This window comes from Amphiura filiformis, chromosome 20, assembly GCF_039555335.1.
Source record: "Amphiura filiformis chromosome 20, Afil_fr2py, whole genome shotgun sequence".
NCBI classification, from domain to species: domain Eukaryota; kingdom Metazoa; phylum Echinodermata; class Ophiuroidea; order Amphilepidida; family Amphiuridae; genus Amphiura; species Amphiura filiformis.
The window spans coordinates 18599268-18622884 of NC_092647.1; positions in this window are offsets into that span (position 1 = coordinate 18599268).

The window sequence follows — 23617 nt, forward strand, 5'->3', positions numbered from 1 at the left end:
CCTTTTTTAACCTTTTGCGAATAATTTTGAAAATATTTTTTGTTTGCTTCGTCTATTAAATAATTGAAGCCTACTAGTTTTTCTAGGTTCAAATTTAAATTGTTCACTTTTCATCAATATACCATACCATATTGTAACATTTTGGAGGACACCCTCAATAATTTTTTTAATGTTTTTTTACATGATTATAATGTACTTTAGTAAACTAACATACCCGGCAATAATCACGACTTAAAGTTCTTATTAGTTGAAAGTATACGCAATGTTCATAACACAGTACGTGGCGTGTGGGCAGTCGTAACATATAAAAAGAGCAGACCCAACTCACATTTGAAAGAGCGGCTCGCATTGGAGACATATACGCTGGTATTAAATAATGATTTTCTTAGTATTGCCTCATCTGTTTGGGTCAAAATTGAAAGAGGACATATCTAACAGTGAAATTGATATTTTGTGACAAAAAAATACAATTCTACTTATGGAAATGTTAAAATATGGCTTCAACAGCAGTATCAAAATGGTATTCCATAAAATGGAGGTGTTGCAAAAAATGTGTGCTAAGGGTGTTCACCAGGAGTCTGTTTCATTCAGATCGTAAAAAGTACAATGATTGAATGGCATTTTTAATATTTGTAGCAATTAAAACATTTGTTTGATATCAAATCATTAATTTGACCACTTCATGCCAAATCTCTGTTTTTCCTTCTCTATCAGGGAGTTTATAACCGGCATACATATGTTAGTCTTAGCGTGTCGCCTTTTGAAGTTGCCCAATATGAGCACTGCTTCACTTCAGGTAGTCCCTTCATATCGGACACACACACCTATAGGCGACAACAAGTCAATTCTAGTAGATTGACTTTTATCAAATCTGGAAAACATCACCTATTTAATTAATATAACCAATTTGAAGTGACTGTTGTCCTGTATTATGATGTGGAACAAATTTGAAACAAAATACTGGACTGTGGAATCATATAGAATGCACAAGTATATTTTTAGGGATTTCCCCTACCAAATTGTTAAAAAAAATTCTTCCATATAGTGAAGAAATGAACTTTTTCCTTAAATCTAAGGGGCATTCCTTACACTCCCTTATATTGTTTTCTGAGTTTAAAGGAGTATTTCGTGATCCTAGCATCCTCTTTTTATGCCATTTTTCAGTACATATCCACGAAAAAAGCATATTCCCAAAATTTCAGTTGATTCCGATATTATGCTTTGCGAGTTATGCATGATTATGTGTATTACACTGCTCCATAGACAATACGTTGTAATTTCGTTCTGGTGCACCAGAACGAAATTCAAATTTCACGATATCTTTGCTAAACGAATTAATCTGCAAGAAATATTTTGTACATAAACATTATGTAGCCAGAGGTTTCCAGTGATATAAAAATCTCAACTTTTTTGAGAAAAGTGGGGGATGAGGCTGTGGATCACGAAGTGCCCCTTTAATTTAAGCCTTAATGTATGATTTCCGTCAAATTTTAATTTTGTTATTTTTTATTCAAAATGTTGGAATAATATTAGTAATAACTGCCGGGACGGGTTGCTGTCCATTTTAACATGTTTAAGCTGAAATAATGTATAAAGTGAAAGAAATTCCACTGGTTATTTTGTCCATTTAACCATGTTAACATGCAGTTCTATGGGAGGATATAAAGTCATAATTTTTTTAAATTATGACTTTATGTCAAACTTTGCTCTGTTGACCTACAAAGACAACAAATTTGACTGATTTCATTAAGGTACAAGTTGGGACATGTATAAACATTACAAATATGCCAAAAATCAGGTTTGGAAAAAATTAACCAATTTCATATCATAAGATCATACATTATGGCTTTAATAAAGGGACATTCCTTACCAACCTAACACTCCCTTATATTGTTTTCTGAGTTACTTTCTCATCACAATTCCCATCTCATTTTGAGTAAACTTTTGAAAAGGCAGACATTATCATGCAAAAGTAATAAGTCTAATACGTCAAAATTTGAAAATTTACAATTTTTGCAGCAATTTCCCCCATGCTCACCCCCATCTAGTTTTTAAAAATGAATGAAAAATATTTTTTGGCCCAAGAATTTTTTTTTGTTTACGTTTTAACGGAAAAGAAGTGGCCAAAAAACATTTTGGGGGGATTTTGGGCAAATTTGACCTCACGGATGAATTTATCAAGTCTTTGCCATTCTTAATATGTATACTTTTATATACTTTAGACCAACAATTTTATAGCAGTTATGAGGCCAAAAGTTTCCACAATTCAAGGGTTAAGACCAACCTTAATCGAGCCCAACACTAAATTCGGCCCATGACTAATAATTATTACTCTCAGTTTTTGAATACTAGCCAATCAAAGATATTAAATATGTTGGTTAACAGGTAGGTGGAATGAAACTTGAGTAATATCGAGAGATAAATAATGGGACTGACTGAGATGAATGGAATAGTTTCATACCTATTTGTGTAGGAGGACATCTATAATCAGAGATGATTATCCTACACTTCCCATAATGCATTTCTTCCATTTCAATCGCCTGTACTGATTTGCTATCTAGTGCAACATGGGTCAATTCGCTGCAGAAGTGATGATGTGAAAGGATTAACTACCATAGCAATAGGTTAGAACAATTTTTTAATATATCACCCTGCACTACAAGCAGGTTGCACTCATCATCTGCGTATGTCTGCAATCATAGATTGAATACAATACCGCTCTTTTCAAAGATACTAATCTTACAGGTACAAGTGATCAGCATGATATTAATATTCTATTTGACATCTATGGTTCAATGCAGAGTTGCAGACAGTTTTTTTCGGGGGCAAGAATTTTTCGGGGCATGGGGAAGTGAATTTCAGGGGAAAAATCTACAAATTTTATGCAAGTTGCCACAAAAGTGGAAATTTATGTAATTTTGGGGGTTTTGCCTCAAAAGTTGGGGGGGGGCAAACTGGGGAGGAAGTAACATATGGGGAGCAAATGCCCCTTGCCCCCCGTAGTGATTATGCAGAGATACCGTGTGGTGAACATACTAGTGCAGTGCGATATATATAAAAATTGTTTTAACCTATTGCTATGGTAGTTTATCCTATTACATCATAACTTCTGGCGAATAGTGACAAAAAGTACCTCAATGATGAACAGAGCACATCCAGATCTTCCAAAATGTGTTTATTTCTTGACTATTAACCCCCGTATTAACCCACATTTAGCAGGTCTATTCTCAACATAAAAACAAAGATACAAACTAAATAAGAATGTCATTTGCTGTAATGAAGTGCTGCATCATGTTGCAAAGGATTCTGGGAAGGGTAATATATCTTCCCTGATCTATAATTATTATAATACTGGAATGTATAGGTTACATTATACTGATTGTCACTATCCGCTTAAAGGAACATAGGGATATTCCAGAAAATCAAAGCACAGCCCCTAGAGAGGAAAAACTTAATAACAAAAGAAATGTCTGGATTTCCAAGTTTGATTTCTGAAAACGACTGGAATTCAAGTTGCCAATGTTACTGGAAAAGTTTGGAAATGCAATTAAATGATTTAAAAAATCATGAATTTGTCCAAATAATTATAATACTGGAATGTACAGACTACAGGTAACATATACTGATTGTCACTATCCACTTAATTTAAATGAACATAGTATATATATAGGGATATTCCAGAAAATCAAAGCACAGCCCCTACAGAGCAAAAATTTGATAATAAAAGAAATGGCTGGATTTCCAAGTTTCTGAAAACAACTGGAATTCCAGTTGCCAGTATTACTGGAAAAGCTTAGAAATGGAATTAAATGAATTAAAAATTATGGATTTGTCCCAAATGAGCCTCTCCAATTGAGAATTTGCACTTGAGCAGTTGAGCTATAGGCCTATCTTTGCTGGACTTATTCATGTTGGACACTTTAAAAGTCTGGATTTCCATCAATCGTGACTGGAGAAAAAAGTCTCGAAATCAGCGAAATCCAAACTCCTCCATAGGGTGTGCATCTATATAATTTCCGGAATAGCGCATATCAGAATTTGTCAATCCCGAGTCCTATGCAGAGATGGTGGATGAGTGGATCTATTCACAAACATAAGATATGATCCCTTGTTCCACTGCCTGATGGACCTAGAATAAGTCATTGAGTATGATGATATGGTCCCTTACAGCACCCAGCATGATGCTTTGGATGTGAAATGGTCAATTCAAAGTACAGAGAAGTTCATGTCCAAGATCAAAACACTTTACACCAAATTAGATGGCAATTAGGGATGCTATAGGAAATATAGTAGCAAACTTTCAATCTTTAGGACAAAATATCTCTTAGGCCTATAATTTCACCAAACAACGTTTTACAGAAAAGGTTAAAATGTTGGGTTACATTTGACATTCATAAAACATTTTTGAAAATGTGATGCAAAACATTCTAAACAGAAGGCCTATTGACAAAATATTTTACAAAAATGTTTGCCCAAAATATTTTGCAAAATTTTTTAAAAATGTATTCATGATCTTTATAAATATTATTAATCTTGGCATTTAGATGTTATTAAAACATTTGAATAAATTCATTTTTGTGATGCTGGATGCTATGGCCTACATGTAGGTGATATGGCTTTTTGTGTAGCACTAGCAGGACGGAGGCTTGGACCATCCTCCTTTATATGTTGTTAAAAACATATCTATGTCCCTTATGAGTGTTAATTTCCAGGGGGTTGCAAAGATTTGATAAATGTTGACATTGTCATTGGTACAGCACGTAAACATGAAACAAAATAATTCCATATTAAAGTGTAAATGCTGATGAAAGTTGATTTTGAGTTTCCCATCCATTTTAATACCTCACTTGTTTTCAGAAATTATGCCACAGGATCGATTGTCAGTGGCCTCAAGCAATTTTGTAGACCCCAAAATATAGGATAATTTGTCAAAATTTTGACACTTCTGGCCCAATTTTGCTATTTTTTTTTACAGACAAAACAAACCTTTTGCTGATTTTAGGGGGAGGATGGTATTACCCCCCCCCCCCCAAGGGCCTGAGGTCCTACAACTATGATATTATTAACATCTACACATGTCAGAGGGCATGCATCATTTGCATGCAAAAATGCACATCTGCAGATTTCCCTACCATGGTCTAAGCCCATGCAAAAAACCAGGAAAATGAACGTAAAATAGGCTGATTTGCCTACCAGTACCCTACCCTCTTTTCCTTCCTTCATTCATTCAATCTTTTAACTTTTTCCCCTGTGTATCCATCCTCCTATAGCTCCTGATCCACAGTGGTCTATCATATTGGAATCCTATCATAAACTGTGAGCCCTATAACCTACTGGCTGACCTTATAAATAAAACCCCTGCAGTTTTTTAAACAGCAAATTACCCTGGAGTCTGCCTGAAATTCTGCTACAGAAATCTAGGGATCATCTTGGAATACCAATGTGTTTCAACAAAGCGACTGGTCCGGTCTCACTACATGTACTAACTACTATACAAACTACGCACAAAAAGAAACTCATCAGTTATATTCATCCTTGCTGTTCAACAACCTGATAATTTGGATTATTCTGAAATATACAATTTGCTATTGGACTTAGTTTTCTCATTTGACACCCTGTTTGTGAATATCGAGTAAGAATTGACCAAGATATGCGCCTCCAAATCCTCAAACCCCAAAATCAAAAGTTGCAATTTGATTCAATTGTGCCTGTTACATTCTGCATGTTTCTACTGAGGGCCAAATTCAGTGCCGTGCCGGGTAATGGTGGGTAACAGGCGGGTCAAAAAAGCTGTACGCTCAGTATAAACACGCTGATTATGTGCTTTATTGATTGGCCCGTGGTGCTTGTCTGCAATCCCTGAAACAATGATGCGTTGCCATTGAAAATCATCGAATTTATAACTTTTGATTTTGGGGTTTGAGGGTTTGGAGGTGCATATCTTAGTCAATCCTTGTTCGATTTTCACGAACAGGGTGTCAAATAAGAGAGCGAAGTCCAATTAACAAAATGTATATTTCAGAATAATCCAAAATTATCAGGTTGTTGAACAACAAGGATAACTATGACCCTGTTCACATTAGCAAATTTTCTTCTTTTGACGAACCTCGAATGGAGATTAAAATTGTTTTTTCCTAATGTAATACGCACTTTTCTTCCTTCGACGAAGATTAAAATTGCTTCGTTCAACAAAGCTAAAAGGTTGTTTTGATTTGAAGGAATACTTCGTTCGACGAAGCTAATTTTGTAATGTGTACGCTCGCTTCGTTCAACAAAGGAAAGTGATCATGTGACAAGTGACCTTCGCCGGCTTTAATAATAGCATTTCGATCCGTTTTGGCCCATTTTGAACCATTTCGACCCATTTCGCTAAATAGTAACTCCCATTTTTGCAGCTGAGTTGAGTGAGAAAATCACAAAATTAATGTTCCGTGAAAATGCCCACTTTTCAGTATTTGTGTAAAATGTGTTCAACTCAAAATGTCCCTTTAATCTATCATCTCATGTTTACTGAGACTTGAAAACCACAGAAACCACATATCTATCAATCCATGTCAATTCAATGTCATTTTGCAAAGACAGGCCTCCAGATTCTAATTGTAGGCCTACAAGTTCTCTAAATATCTAAGTAAAATAAATAACATGTATATCGTCCCAGCCCTCACCAATTTTTGGAGATTTTCAAATATTTTTGTTATTTTTCCTATTCACTTCCTTACTTTGTCTCAATTGTTGTGATGAAAAGACACGTTTAGAAGTTTTTGGTTATCATTATTTTATAAACACATTGCAAACACTTTCTTCAAGCTAGGTAGGGCTTTGGGGAAATAACAAAAGTAGGGGGCCTCCCCAATTTTATGATGTGTTGACAAACACTTTGCAATTCCAATTTTACACAGAAATGAATGGTAAAAAAAATAACATAATAACAAATATTAAATAAGGACCTCCCTCACCGACTTTTGAAACAGTCCGGAAGATATACATGTTATTTTTTTACTAGACCTAATCTATCATCTCATGTTTACTGAGACCTGAAAACCACAGAAATCACATATCAATCCATGCCAATTCCATGTCATTAAAGGCAAAGATAGGCCTACAGATTACAATTCTAGGCCTACAAGTTCAAACTTATCACCTCTCTCCAAGTACCTTCCCCTTTATTTCTAATCTTGACCCAGAGTTCGTTATGTTTAAATCAAAATGACAGACAGAATAATACACAATAATTTGTCTTTTCAAAACCGCAAACTGTCATATCTTTTGTCAATACTTTGATGAACATTCATAATTTTACAGGTAGCTGACTAGAGAGTGCAGTATTATTTCCATGAACATGATGAAGGCATGCACTACTCCCACACATGCATGATGAATGTGTAGGAATTCCACAAGTTGGAGCTGTTCCCTATTTACATGTATAAAGGGGGAAATTTTTTTAAAAACATTTGGACTCTACAAACTGGACAGTATGTGAATATTTCTTCCAAAGCTCTTCAATTTCTTTCAAGCCCATACGGGATGCAGGGGGATGCAGCAAAAGGTCTCCTTTTTTTGCAACATAGATGTCCAAAATAGGGAGAAAATTGACAAAAGCCCTTAGAGGGCTGGCCTTGACAAAAGCCCTTAAGGCTGGCCTTGACAAAAGCCCTTAGGGGCTGGCCTTGACAAAAGCCCTTAGGGCTGGCCTTGACAAAAGCCCGTGCAAGTTCGTGCAACATAAATCAACGAAAGGACTGATTTGTCAGTATAGGCCCAAATTAGCCAAATTCAACCCAAATGTAAACAAAAATAAAATACAGATTACAGGCCTACCACAAATCATGAACTTCTTTGAAATTTATCTAAAATATAGGCTCCAAAAATCAATAATATTAGGGAGTAAAGCCCGATCCTGACTCCACTTCGCAGGGCGATGCAATGCTGCAACGCTTTTCAAACATCGTAGCATCGCGCGATGAAATTAAAATGTTCATTTTAATTTCATCGTGCGATGTTGCGATGTTTTTAAAGCATGTGGGGTCTGCATCTCCTTTTAAGGTCATTCTACCGACCTTGATTTTCCTGCAGCCAATCAGAAGCGCGCACGGCTGCGATATCGCAGCGCGATGCGAAAAAGTTGAACATTGTTCAACTCCATCGCGGACCAAAATGTTCCACCGCGCGATGAGAATTTTCACCGCTGAGCTTGTAAAAACCTGGCTCAGATTACAGTTTTCGCCAGCCCATAGGGCTGGTATCTAATTCTGAGATGGGATTTGTGTACACTAAAGATTAGCTAAGTTTATAGCCTTCTTCTATTAGTATGAATTATTTTTTTTACTTCTTGTGGTGGAAATGTTTTTGATGTCTGCTAATTCGATTTGCAAGGAAAAGAAAGTATGTTTTGCCGTTTCAACGAAAGAAACGATTGAGTAATGCCAAAGTTATGTTTGAATTAATTATGACTTAAAAAGTTATCATAGGTTAGGCCTACACATATAAACATAAACTTGTTCAGCAATCAGCATATCAAAAAAATGACATGGTCAACAATTAGTAATTAGTGGGGAATGATCACTGGAACAAGGTCATATCAATGGACTACTGAGCATAGCATGATGTTCGGTTGCCTGTGAGTGCATAATTGATATGTTGATATTAAACAGATCTAATAATGTTGTAGAATCAAAATCTTCATTATATGGACCACATTGAAGTCAAAGTAATTATCTATCCTATCATGTATCGTTTTATGGATAAAATTGACTCAAAATGTTATTGATGATATTATTGCTATCTTTAACATCAGTTTTGTCTTTTCAACGGGAAAAATCTGATGGAAAATAAAGTTTTTAGGGGCTAGCTATAATATTGAACAATATATCCCATATTTTGACATGCACTTATAGAAAATAAATAAATTATTGTCTTACTTTATTCATTCATTCATATTTTATTTCCATAAAAATCAAAGACATTACAAAAAAATATATAAAAACACGGTACATATCCATGGAGGAAAAGGCTGGAAGACCAAAAAGGTCTGAAAGTTAGCCTTTCCCTGAAATCAAATGAAATTAACAAAATAAATCAACATTACATAACATAACCAAAAGACAAGGGAAGGGGAGAGGGGGGGTGCTCACGAAAAAGATTAATTATAAATACTGTAAATGACACATAACTAAAGTGAGGCCACTTTCTATCTTTTTATTTGATTCATAAAATTACATTCAACAAAATGATTGAAGACTGAGAAAACACATACTAGTGTGCAGACTATTACAGAATGGAGTAGGTAAGGTGCCATGTTCATAGCTTTGCAGGAGTTTCGGACTAACAATCAACACATTCAAAAAATACAGTTTAAAAGTGAAGACTGTAGTGAATGATCATTCCTTTATCATGTGCTTGCCACTACCTTTATAGTAAACTATACATTGCGAAATAATATAAAATCATTATAAAACTAGAGCGGTTCTCGACTTGCGCGGTTCTCGACGCATAAGCGTCGGCCGCAATGCCTCCACCTTGAGGCGTATCATTTTAACCGGTGCAATTTCACTAGGAGCTGGCCATCCCTACATGTTGACTGTACCCACCAAGTTTCATGCCCATACGACAGTTTTTAGTAACTTGACCTCAGATGACCCCGGATGACCCCAAAATGACCTTCCAAAATTTTGGCTCTAAATGTTGACTGTACCCACCAAGTTTTATGCCCATATGACAATTTTTAGTAATTTGACCTCAGATGACCCCTGGGTGACCTTGGCTGACCCCGAAATGACCTTCAAAAAATTGGCTCTAAATGTTGACTGTACTCACCCAGTTTCATGCCCATACGGCAGCTTTTGCTAATTTGACCTCAGATGACCCCTGGATGACCTTGACCCACTGACCAATATAAACTTGTTCTGTCTAGGGTCAAGATGCACCCACCCACCAAGTTTGAGGATCGTGCGACCCCTAGTCTCCGAGAAAATGGTATTTTGCTTGTTACGCATAACGTATGCAAATTAGGTACTTAATTACCATATTTTGTGCTGAAGATCTAATCAGGTCAAGAACCTCTGGCCCCGCTACTCCCCACCAAGTTACGTCACTGTAACCCATACGGATCTCCAGATAATCTGTTCACAAGGTTTTTTTGCTTGATATGCATCAAATACGCATAAATTATGCAAAATAGGTACTTAATTAGCATATTTTGCGCTGAAAATCTAATCAGGTCGAGAACATCTGGCCACGCTACTTCCCACCAAGTTACGTCACTGTACCCCATACGGATCTCCAGATAATCTGTTCACAAGGTATTTTGCTTATTACGCATATTACGCATAAATTATGCAAATTAGGTACTTAATTACCATATTTTGCGAGGAAAACCTCCTATAATTTGAAGACCCCCAATGACCATCCCTCCACCAACTTGCATCACTGTACATCTTACCAGTTCTGAGAAATTGCACTCGCAAGCTCGGACGGACAGAGAGACAGAGAGAGAGACAGACAGACGGACAACCAGGAAACATAATACCTCCGGTGGAGGCATAATAAAATGTGCATGTAAGTTGAGTTTACATAGCGAATTAACTAACAACTGCAGTGTATTTTTGATTTTAATAATAAGCATGGGTAAAAAGCAGTAAAGACAAAAATACAGAACAATTCGGAGTAATGAATTAAAGAGTTGACAGGAGTTATAGGAGTTAATGTTTTTTGCTGTTTCAGTGTGCATGTTCTCACCATTGATGGTTTGGTGAACTGTCATGTAACATGGATGTAAGCGTGATCCTAAAAATGCCTTTCACGGTGACCCAAACTATTTACAAGACCTCTTCTGCATTGAGGCTGGCCTTCCCTTTTAAAGGGAATTTTTATTATAGCATCGCATCGCGCTGCGATGTGGAGTCAGGATCGGGCTTAAGGGTCTGCTTTTGACCAGAATAAAGATTTCACTTGAAAAGGTCTGCATTTGGAAAATCTGCACTCCCACCCACTCCCAATGATCCTATCAATGGATCCCAATTACTATGTACGCCTAGTCATTAGTTAGTAATTAATTAGTTTTGTACATATTATTTAACTGGTATATTTGACTCACTGTAAGCTTTCAGGAAATTCATGTAATTCTTCCTCTGCAAGATTATTTTTATTATCTAGTTAAAATTACACCTGGAGACTCCCCGAGTAAACACAAGTTTTAAAAGTGGATATGAGGATATTTCTGGAAATTAGGAAAATGCTCTATGCTCTGAGTAATGTTATTTCACTCCAGAAAATTTATTTCAATTCCAATCCAATTAAATTCTTCATTGCTCAATTATTTCAATTCCAATTTAATTCAATTCACGCCCAAGCCAAATAATAATCGTTTATATTCCAATTAAATTCCAATGCACTGAAATGAAAATCACCCGAATTCATTTCGATTCAATTCAAATTTCAATGCAATAGCTCTGAGCATGATTTAAACAGATTAAGGTGGTATTGGAGGCATTATGGAAGTGCTCTAAGCATGTTTTAAACAGATTAATGAGTGAGCAAAGTACACTGATAAATATGCCTTTTGTTTGAAGCACATCAGACATAACGGTTTTCAAAATATATCAATTTATATTTTCTTTGCATCTTATTGTTTTTATCAATAATCAATAAAGTTAACGAGCTAAAATAACTGGAAAGACTCATGTAATTTGCATAACTAATATTTATGCAAATTAGCTCAATAATTATGCAGTTATGCAAATTAGAGGGCTAGACAATATAATACATTAGTAACACTTTGACCAAGTTTCAAGGCAAAATATGCAAAATAAAAGTAGGTCTACATATTAATGAGCATTTTCAGTCATTTTAGCTCATTTTCAGTCATTTTAACTACATTGATAATTGATAAAAACAGTACGATACAAAGAAAATATATATTGATGCATTAGAAAAAAAAATGTTCATTTCCCAGGAATGCAGACAAATTTCTCCAACATATATCAGGATTTCCCACCATTTCTTATGTATTTCTTTATCAAAAAAAAAAGCATAATTTCCCTCCAAATTACCAAATTTCCCAGGAATGAGATGCCTAAATTCCCCATTTTTCCAGGCCTGATGAAAACCGTATGTCCGATTTGCATCAATATGATACAAAATGCTGAGGACCGTATGATCAGATTGTGGTATACACTTTTGTTATTGGTCGTCCTGTTTTAGCCTGTTCGATTTTTGGAAAGGAAAAATGTAAAAAAAAAAAATTATTTTTACAAACTTTTGAGGAAAATTTTGTATTATTTTGTAAAGTGAAGAGATCAAAGTGACCGTTACGAATGAGTTTAATAACTTTGCATCGGTAATATGTCAGGCACTGTGAAAAATCAAAGCAAACAATTTGCTTTGGACCTCAGAATATCCCTCGGTTCCCATTGGCGCCTTCAGGATTTGGGGGGGGGGCAAAGTGAATTTTAGGGAGGCGAAATCAACAAATTTTATAAAATCACTGCAAAAAGTGAATAATTTTGAGTTTTTAATGGGGGGAAAGAATTGTAACTGGGGGAATTTCCCGTGCCCATTGGTTCTCATTGGCGCCTTCAGGATTTTTTAGGGAGGGGGGAAAGTGAATTTTAGGGATATCAACAAATTTTGCTCCAAATCACTGCAAAAAGTGGATATTTTTGTAATTTTGAGTTTGTACTGGGGGGGGCAAGAGTTCTAAACTGGGGGAATTTCCCTGTGCCCACTCCCTGGCATTGCGACTGTTGGTACCAAAGATACTCTGTTTAGATTTTCCACAGTTTAATGCCCTCCAAATAACCAATGCCCAGTTATAAACCTCTATTTATGCTCGTCATATTTTCCTGTCTTCATTTCTTGTTTGTGAGAGTTCAAACAGCCAACCACATGATAGTAAATGATATTGATACTGCACATCACCTAAAAATAGTAGAAGACATCCCAGAAACAATATACAGCATATTTCACGGAGGTCAGAAGGTCAGACACACCATATATGGGGGATAATGTTTCTTTTTAGTAGACCTACATTGTGATTTCATTTTCAGATACTGGTCTTCAGCATCTTGTTCTATAAAGATTAAATGAATGTGGCAGAAAAAAGGATACAATTGGCCTAATGACTGACAGTGCAAAATTTGGTTGCAACTTTCAGGAATAGGTATTACAAATTAATCTATTGGGGTTCAATTCAATTTCTAAGTACTGTGTATCATTTCCAGTCGCCAATAGTTGAGTTGCCACTATAGCGCTAGTTGCACGTTTTGACGATGACTACGTGGAAGGGTTTGAAAATGAGGAAGTTTCATAATATATTTCAAGAACGGTGTAGTCAATTGTCAAAATTTAAAAAATAGCTGATTTATTCCTCAACCATACCAGTTATTTGTGGATGGGTCCTTTTTTTTATCAAAATTTTCTCAATTTTTTTTGAAAAATGGCCCAATTTGGCCTCACTGTAGCCATTCTTTATCGGAGAATGGACCAGTACTGCCCTGAATGTGAAATTTCAGTAAAAACAATCCATGGTGAAAACACGAAACTGGTTATCAATCCATGACTGAGGGCAGTCTTGAATATTAACAGTAGTACCTAGGGATCATCTCAACAAATTGGATTAAACCAAGAAACTTCCTAGATGTCCCAACCATGTAATGTAATAAAGAGGAATACTGTGATGAGTGGGTGTTGAATATTAGCCAAGATAATGAATGAAATATGGACACACACAGCATACTTTATCATCCCAGGGTTGATAAAAATGTGGGAAGTTTCAAGACGACATGCAATGACCCAGAATTCCTATGAAAAAGTACTAGATAGTAGGCTTATATTCACCTGGTAAGCAAAAACTATTTTTGATACAAAATCAAAGATAAGCTTCTGGTGACAAACTTTAACTAAAACTAGAGCAATTTTTTGTTTGTTTTTAGAAAAATATTAATTACGGTATATTTTTGATTCAAATTCCAAAATAGCTAAATGTGACCATCATTGAATGAAATATTTAGCCTGTGTGATGATGAAAAAAACAAAACAATTGTGTTTTCTCAACTAGAGAATTTTGCCAAAAATTACTTTCTTCAAAACTTCAACACCAATTCAATAAATATTCCAGGCTATGTAGGGTTCAAGGAAAATCACATTATTTTAATTGTTTATTTTGCATTAGGCCACTAACACTAGTAACAGTCAATTTTGAGTTTCCCGTCACATAATTTCTGAAAACAAGTGAGGTAACATTTTCATTATTCATTATTTTTCTGCCTTTCATTATATGACCAACACGCATGTAAAATGTGTTGTTATTTGCCGCTCACTCACTTGAAGATGTAGGTTTAGCCCAAATGAGATTAAGAAGTATATTAAAAAGAGTCTGCAAGGTTGACAGCAAAATGCATGTTTTGATTTTGATTTTTCCACAAAAAATAAAGGGATATTCATAATTTTTTTTGCAAATATCAGTATTTTTTTGGAAAATCACAATCATGAATTCAAGTGAGGGTCAGAAAATGAAGTGAGGGTGGGTGACGGGAAACTCGAGTCAAAATCGACTTTCCTTGGCCTTAATTTGAAATTGTTTTATTTTTGACTTCTCATTCTCGGTTCATTCCAACTCATTGCAATTAATGTTTTATTTAAGGCCCATTCAGTGATGCCATCAAAGGTGTAAAAAATTTAAATTGTTCAAAAATTGTCTAAGAGTATTAAACGGATATTATTTGCTACGAAAAATTTGGCAAAAACAAATCCCCTTTCTACATTACACATTGTAGGCCCCTGTACTCATCATGCTATTAAAATTGATTCATGGTTTCAAATGATACAAATGTTTATACTATGGCATTGCTTTAAAAACAGTATAGTAAACACAAGACACCACACTCCTTGGGTATTCCAGTGGAAACCTGTTGAAAAAAAGTTTTTCTCAAAGCTCACGAGTGGTTTGAAAACAAATGAGAAATGCAATTTTTTTTTATTCCCGACTTGGTATTTTTATGGTATTTTGTGAAAAACAAATTTTTCCAGAAAAAATGAAAAAAAAAAAACTTTTGAAATACAAAAAATTCTGCATTTCTTTTTTTCAAATTGCATGTGCAAGCTTTGAGCCTTAAGCCCGATCCCGACTCCACATCGCAGTGCGATGCGATGCTATAAAAACTGTAATCTGAGCCAGGTTTTTACGAGCTCAGCGGTGAAAATTCTCATCACGCGATGGAAATTTCGGTCCGCGATGGAGTTGAACAATGTGATATCGCAGCCGTGCATGCTTCTGATTGGCTGCTGGAAAATTAAGGTCGGTAGAATGATCTTAAAAGGAGATGCAGACCCCACATGCTATTAAAACATCGCAACATCGCGTGATGAAATTAAAATGTACATTTTAATTTCATTGCACGCGATGCTGCGATGTTTGAAAACGAAAAGCATCGCATCGCGCTGCGAAGTGGAGTCAGGATCGGGCTTTATACATCTACACACCTATGTAGAGGCATGAGAAGACACATTCATAAAAAAGTCTGAAAAAAAAGTATGTAAAATTGGAAATTAAAAATGCCTGAATATACTTAGTATATGCTAAAAATAAATAAAATTGTAGGAATTTCACATCAGTCTGAAATCAGACTTTTAATTGGAAAATATCAAGTGTATAAAACGGTATAAAACATTTTAATTTTTAAAAACCTTATTGCAAAAACATTCTAAAGTTATGTATATTTATAAGTGCTATTTTGATTTTTGCAAAATATATTATAGGCTTTTTCCAAAAATGTTTGCCCACAAATATTTTACAATAACATTTTGACCATTTAAAGGAGGATTTTGTGATCCTAGCATCCTCTTTTTATGACATTTTTCAGTAGATATCCATGAACAAAGCTTATTCCTAAAATTTCAGTTGATTCCGATTTTGCGTTTGCGAGTATATGCATGATTATATGTATTACACTTCCGGGGGGTCACTCCCATTGTAGTGTGTACACCATCCGCGATAATCCCTTGGTTAAAACGATATCCCTAAACAGGTAAACACACGCCTGTTTTCAAACCCTAAACAGGGATTTTATTCCTTGCATCAAATTTCATACCCTAAATTTCATTTCTGCGTATTAGCCATTGCAATTTTGCTACCCTTTTTTCTGATTTTTCAAGTTTTTGACACCCTAAGGCCCTTCACAATTAATTCTTAGTTTCCTGTTTTATGGTTGAAAACCAGGGATGAGGCGACTTTTAATTATTAATTATTAATTATCTTTTATTTTCTTTATTTTAAAATAAGTGGTCGCAACCTATATCAAGCCATTTTGACAAGGAGCATGCATTTAATTATTTTACTACTATGTTTGATTTTATACATAAGTAATGGTACAATTAGGTTCTATGTTTATTCATCATTAATATAGATGATATGATCAAAGTCAGAAAGTAGCAAATGGTAGTCATTAAAAGTTATTTTTAAAGAGAAAATCCAAAATATAAATTAAATAATTAAATATTTTGCAATTCTCTACTTTGGACGTGGTCGGGAAACAGGAAACTAAGAATCAATTGTAATTGGCCTAATGCAAGGCAAAATATTGTCACTATTTAATATGGTTCTTCTTTCACCATCATAAAAAAAAATTGTTGACTTGCCCTTTTAGGTGCCAACACCTAGATCGGTGGGTCGAATTAGGTTTTTTTTTTCATTTTTTAATTTCTGCAAAATACAACATGATGCGTAGTGCTGCAACTCTTCATAATCATTCAATGCCTTATACTCAGATCATCATTTGCAGAAATGTGTTGTGATTACTAATATCGTTTCAATAAAATAGAATGTGTTTGTATGCAGTTAAACATAAATAAAACAAATATTTTGAAATAATAAAACAAAATATCAAAATCTGACATTTAAAAAAAAGGGGCGACCCTGTTTTTTTCAGATTTTTGGGTCAGTTGATATTATTAAAGGGCAAGTCAGTTTTTTTTTAGCCTAAGCAAGACAGTTAAATGAATCATCAACAGATAATTAAAAATAAACAATTTAAGTCCCTGCCCCTTGTACTTTTCTGGCTAGTATGTTGACTATGTTCTTTTCATATAGGCCAATCTCAGGAACCTAGATAGACACTTCCTAGCTGGGGAGAGATAAAGGCTAAAGTTATACAACACCTTTTCCCTTGCCACTTGGAGCCTATACCTCATGCTGAGCCAGCATAAATCTCACCAACATCAACATAAATTATATGATCTGCTTGTCCCTGTCAATCCAGATCCCTGGAGGCGCTTGCCAAGGTTGCGAAGGCGACCCCTTAGCAACAATTTCATCTTTATTGTCCTTGAGATGAAAAGAACTCCTCTGATTGGTCAAAAGATGAGATTGGCATTGTAAGTACTATAGAGGGCAGCAGATCAACTTTATGGATGTGTATGCTGTTGATACATGCACAGTGCAGTCAATTTTTACAGGCGCTCACAGTGTGTTATGAATGATATTGAGCCCAAGGCAGTCATTTGATAAAAACAGAGAGGGGTAATAAGCGTTAAAGGATAAACAACAGATTGATAACGCCCTTCATTTAATGGTAAAATGCCCTATGGTCAATTTCCCAGGCACTGGCTATGGTGAAGGGCATTTTGTTTGCTTGACCTTTTATAATGTGACCATCCATGATGTGAGTGGTCAGTTGTATCTATGACAACAATAAACCCAAGATGAAGATGAAACTGATGATGTTTTGGATGAAAACACAGATGACCTAAAAATGACAATATTATGACAAAATTGAAATGGCCACTGTTTTATATAGACACCCCATATATACATATACCTAACAATAAACTATTTTACAGCCACAAAAGGGTCAGAAAAATTGTTACAAAGTGGGTGCAAATATTTTGTGACCTCCATACCTTGCATTGGTCAAAATAATTTGTATATCGAATTGGTTTACCTCCCTAAGGGCCAGATGCCATCACCACCCTCAATGACCTGAACAATATTCAGTCACCATATTGGTTCTTAGCAGTGGTGGTGGTGGAAGTGGCATAGCCAAGGGGGGATGGCAAGTGGGCAGCTGCCCTCCTTGTGAGAAGTCTTACCTCCCTCCTACCAGGCCTTTTTGTAATTTTATAGCCCATTTTTTTGCCATTTTCGTCAAAATTTTCCCCCTTGGAAATTTGCCTTGCCCCCTCTGAAAAAGTCCTGGCTATGTCACAGGGGGGGGGGGCATTATTTTATACCTGTTTACTGTGACACTTGTGTGCAAAATTTTCAATTTCAGGCCATATTTTAGCCCCCATAAAGGGTAGTTTGGTGATTGATTTGGGTGCACAAAATTGTGCAATTATACTGTCTTTATTTTGTCCCAAAGCACAGTGTTTTTTAAACTAAAAAGGAAGATGCACAGGGCAATTATTGCTTGAATTTGTCTTCTATTTATTGGTGGTTTAGTGAAGTAAAATTTGGTAAAATTATAAAGCTGTGGAACGAAGGTATTCAAAATTTTTCCAAATTTGAGCTAAAGATATGAATTTTGTGAAAGTGAATCTCAAGCATCATCCCCAATGGGACTTCAGAACTGCAGTGGTGGCAGCAGGAATTTTTTGGGAAGGCATGGGGGGCAAAAGTTCTGAATGAGGGGGAATCCCCCCACCTTTGGCACCACCACTGTGCAAGAGAGGCTGCTTAATTTTCCACAGAACATACCGGCCAATTGGACTACTTTCACAATATTTCAGATCATTTATTTTGAAGCATTTTAAAGATGAACATTATGATCCGGATTATGATACTATGGTTATATTTGAAACTGAATGTTGCAGAAATAATTATTACTATGCAAATATGATGCAAATCTACATTTATAAGTCATTTTAAACAAACTAAGTCATCCAACACAAAATCTTCATGAGACAGTCGACTGCCACAGATTACATAAGGTAATGATAATGACAGTGCCTGGTAATTAGCAATGACTCCTTAAGTCAATTAAAAATTAAGCTGGTCAGCAGCGATATGATTAGATGTACAGCTGTTTTGACACTAAACAATCATCATAACGATGACAAGTTGTTGATGAAATTTGTAAACAACATTTTGAACACAGTATAGATCCAGGGGCGGCACCATGAATGGGGAAGAAAAGTGTTATTTTTATAGAGAGAAAAATTCATCAAATTGCCTGAAAGCGAGCCTAAAACTACTAAGTAGTATAAAGGTACCATTTTTTCCCCTTCAAAGTGCGAAGCAGCTACATTCATGGTAAAACAAAATGTCCTGGCAAAAAATGTTATATGAAGAAGGGTTCACAAACGAAGCAGATCTATTTTTAGCCAAAAACCTCCACTTTCACCCTAGTCCATTAGCTTTGAATTGGGTTTATTGGTAGTAATAATATATTCCATCAAAGATTTACACAAGGCTCGCTTCCCCCAGACACCAATTTTTGGTAACAGGTTAACCTAATTATTTTATCACTCCATTGTACTATTCCAGTTAAAACTCATACACCCCCTATGGAAGATATGACATTAATATCCCACACAGGGGATGTGGATTTCAAATGGAATCATCCATTCTGGTAGTCCTATTTGAAATATTCATACTCCCTGTGTGGGAGGTTTAGGTAATGTCTTCCATAGGGGGTGTATGTATTTTAACTGGAACAGCCCAGTACAATTGGTATTAATGGAGTGCTGCGAACTTTGTCCAACTAGGGTAATGGCACTTTTTGTACAGAAAACCACCTCCCAAATGGATCAGGACTCAGGAGGAAACCTAGTCCGACGTGTAGGACCTTTTTTTCTTATTTACCAGACAATATTCACCTCAGACTATGACCACTATCTCATATCTATGGCGCAAGAAAGACGAATCGCAAAAGTCCAGTGACCACGCGGCGTGGTCACTGGACTTTCGCGGTCAAGTGTAGGCCTACTATACTTTTGTGGTTGCAGTTGAGCTTGAAACCCTGTTTCTACACCCAATGCTTTGCTAAAACCAACTTAAAATATTGGAAAATTTAATTTCATATTAGAAATATTTTATTTTTGCATTATTCTCTTCTGCTAGTTTTCCCGGACATGAGGCACATCCCCAACATAACCAAACTTGAGCCCCCCCACCCCAGAAATTCAGGATAACCACTAATCTTACACATGTAGGAGTGGGTTCTATTGCCAATAAACCATAGGGAGTGGAAGTGGAGGCCCTCTTTTTTTTTTTTTCTAGGGAAGCATCCCCCTAAAAATCTTGAGAGCAGAAAAATAAAACAAGATGCTCCATCTACCAGGAAGAAATCAACTATAGAATTACCCTGTGCATCTGCATTTTGCTTGATAAATGCTGTGTTTTGAGCCAAAAGAGAGTAATTATTAAGTTACAAAATTGTGCAGGCTTAACACATTCTGACCCACCATTCATCAAAATTAACCTTCATTTTGGGTGAAATTGAATGTTTGCTCACTTTGCCATAGCCCCAATAAAACCCTGACCCAAAATCTGCTTATCACTTGCTGCCTCCGCTGCATTGGCTTTAGGCTTAGGAAGATTTTCAACATTGGAGGGCTGACCAAAAACAAAATTTGGTGACCCATCCTGAGAAAGGCGCAGGATTGGTTGTTTTAGTAAATTTCCTATACTTAAGGTATAGGGAAATTTTACATTTCGCCACATATATAAATTGTACAAATAGCACAAATAGCTAGAAGTAAATGCAAAAGACAAGGGTTCAAAGGGCTTTAACGTACTGGCCATATAAGCAATTTTGAACTTAGATTATTTTTCTCATATCCTAGTTGCTTCCAATGATCGCTATTTGTGCAATTTGTGCAATTGGTGGAAAGGGCTTTAACGTGCCGACTATATAAGCAATTATGACATTGATCGCCAAGTCCCTTCTAGCCGTCAGCAATTTGTGCAATTTATGCAATTTTGAACTTAGATTATTTTTCTCATATCCTAGTTGCTTCCAATGATCGCTATTTGTGCAATTTGTGCAATTGGTGGAAAGGGCTTTAACGTGCCGACTATATAAGCAATTATGACATTGATCGCCAAGTCCCTTCTAGCCGTCAGCAATTTGTGCAATTTATGCAATTTTGAACTTAGATTATTTTTCTCATATCCTAGTTGCTTCCAATGATAAGCTATTTGTGCAATTTGTGCAATTGGTGGAAAGGGCTTTAACGTGCCGACTATATAAGCAATTATGACATTGATCGCCAAGTCCCTTCTAGCCGTCAGCAATTTGTGCAATTTATGCAATTTTGAACTTAGATTATTTTTCTCATATCCTAGTTGCTTCCAATGATCGCTATTTGTGCAATTTGTGCAATTGGTGGAAAGGGCTTTAACGTGCCGACTATATAAGCAATTATGACATTGATCGCCAAGTCCCTTCTAGCCGTCAGCAATTTGTGCAATTTATGCAATTTTGAACTTAGATTATTTTTCTCATATCCTAGTTGCTTCCAATGATCGCTATTTGTGCAATTTGTGCAATTGGTGGAAAGGGCTTTAACGTGCCGACTATATAAGCAATTATGACATTGATCGCCAAGTCCCTTCTAGTCGTCAGCAATTTGTGCAATTTATGCAATTTTGAACTTAGATTATTTTTCTCATATCCTAGTTGCTTCCAATGATCGCTATTTGTGCAATTTGTGCAATTGGTGGAAAGGGCTTTAACGTGCCGACTATATAAGCAATTATGACATTGATCGCCAAGTCCCTTCTAGCCGTCAGCAATTTGTGCAGTTTATGCAATTTTGAACTTCTAGCGGCAGGACTTGCCGTAAAAATCTTAACTTCGCCGGCGGGACTTGCCGTATGATGCCTAGGATGATGATGATGAGGATGACAAGATGCCGATGCCTCAAATTAAGTATGACTCGGATGATTGGATATAATGATGATGCCTAGGATGATGATGACTCCGATATGATGCATAGATGATGATGACTCCGATAATGATGAATATGATGATGATGATGACGATGATGATGATGATGATGATGATGATGATGATGATGATGATGATGATGATGATGATGATGATTATGTGATGTAGACGGCGATGATGATGATAATGATGATGACGACGATGATTAAGCTATATAATGACAAAATTAATGAAGGTGTCATTTTATTAGCGATATTGAAATTAGGGAGCCCGAAAAGTTGAGTGTTACCGTAGTTACTGCGGTTTTCGGACTTGTTTTTTCTTTCTAAACATCCTCGTCGTATCATTCTTCCTTAAATTTTCTCGGTTTGTAATAAGGCGGTTCTCGAAAGCAATGGGACAGAGCTGCGTCGATGCCTCAGATTCAGGATGATGAATTGTATATAATATCATCACACTGCCGACGCAGCTTTTGACTATAATGATGATGCCTAGGATGATGATGACTCCGATAAGATGCCTAGGATGATGATGACTCCGATAATGATGAATATGATGAATATGATGAATATGATGATGATGATGATGATGATGATGATGTTGACGACGATGATGATGATAATGATAATGATGATGATGATGATGATGATGATGATGATGATGATGATGATGATGATTAAGGCAGCCCGAAAAGTTTAGTGTTAGTGTTAGGGCGGTTTTCGGACTTGTTTTTCTTTCTAAACATCCTCGTGCGTATCATTCTTCCTTAAATTTTCTCGGTTTGTAATAAGGCGGTTCTCGAAAGCAATGGGACAGAGCTGCGTCGATGCCTCAGATTCAGGATGATGAATTGTATATAATATCATCACACTGCCGACGCAGCTTTTGACTATAATGATGATGCCTAGGATGATGATGACTCCGATAAGATGCCTAGGGTGATGATGACTCCGATCATGATGAATATGATGAATATGATGAATATGATGATGATGATGATGATGATGATGATGTTGACGACGATGATGATGATAATGATAATGATGATGATGATGATGATGATGATGATGATGATGATAATTAAGGCAGCCCCGAAAAGTTTAGTGTTAGTGTTAGGGCGGTTTTCGGACTTGTTTTTTCTTTCTAAACATCCTCGTATTATCATTCTTCCTTAAATTTTCTCGGTTTGTAATAAGGCGGTTCTCGAAAGCAATGGGACAGAGCTGCGTCGATGCTTTAGTGTTAGTGTTAGGGCGGTTTTCGGACTTGGTTTTTTTCTTTCTAAACATCCTCGTCGTATCATTCTTCCTTAAATTTTCTCGGTTTGTAATAAGGCGGTTCTCGAAAGCAATGGGACAGAGCTGCGTCGATGCCTCAGATTCAGGATGATGAATTGTATATAATATCATCACACTGCCGGCGCAGCTTTTGACTATAATGATGATGCCTAGGATGATGATGACTCCGATATGATGCCTAGGATGATGATGACTCCGATGATGATGATGATGATGATGATGATGATGATGATGATGATGATGATGATGATGATGATGATGATGATGATGATGATGATGATGATGATGATGATGATGATGATGGAGGAGGAGGAGGATGACGATGATGATGATGATATGAAAGCGGTTGTCGAAAGAAATGGCGAAGCCTTGAGCCGGAAAAGTTGAGTGTAACCGTGGTTAGGGTTGTTGACGGCTTTTGTTTGCTTATACACA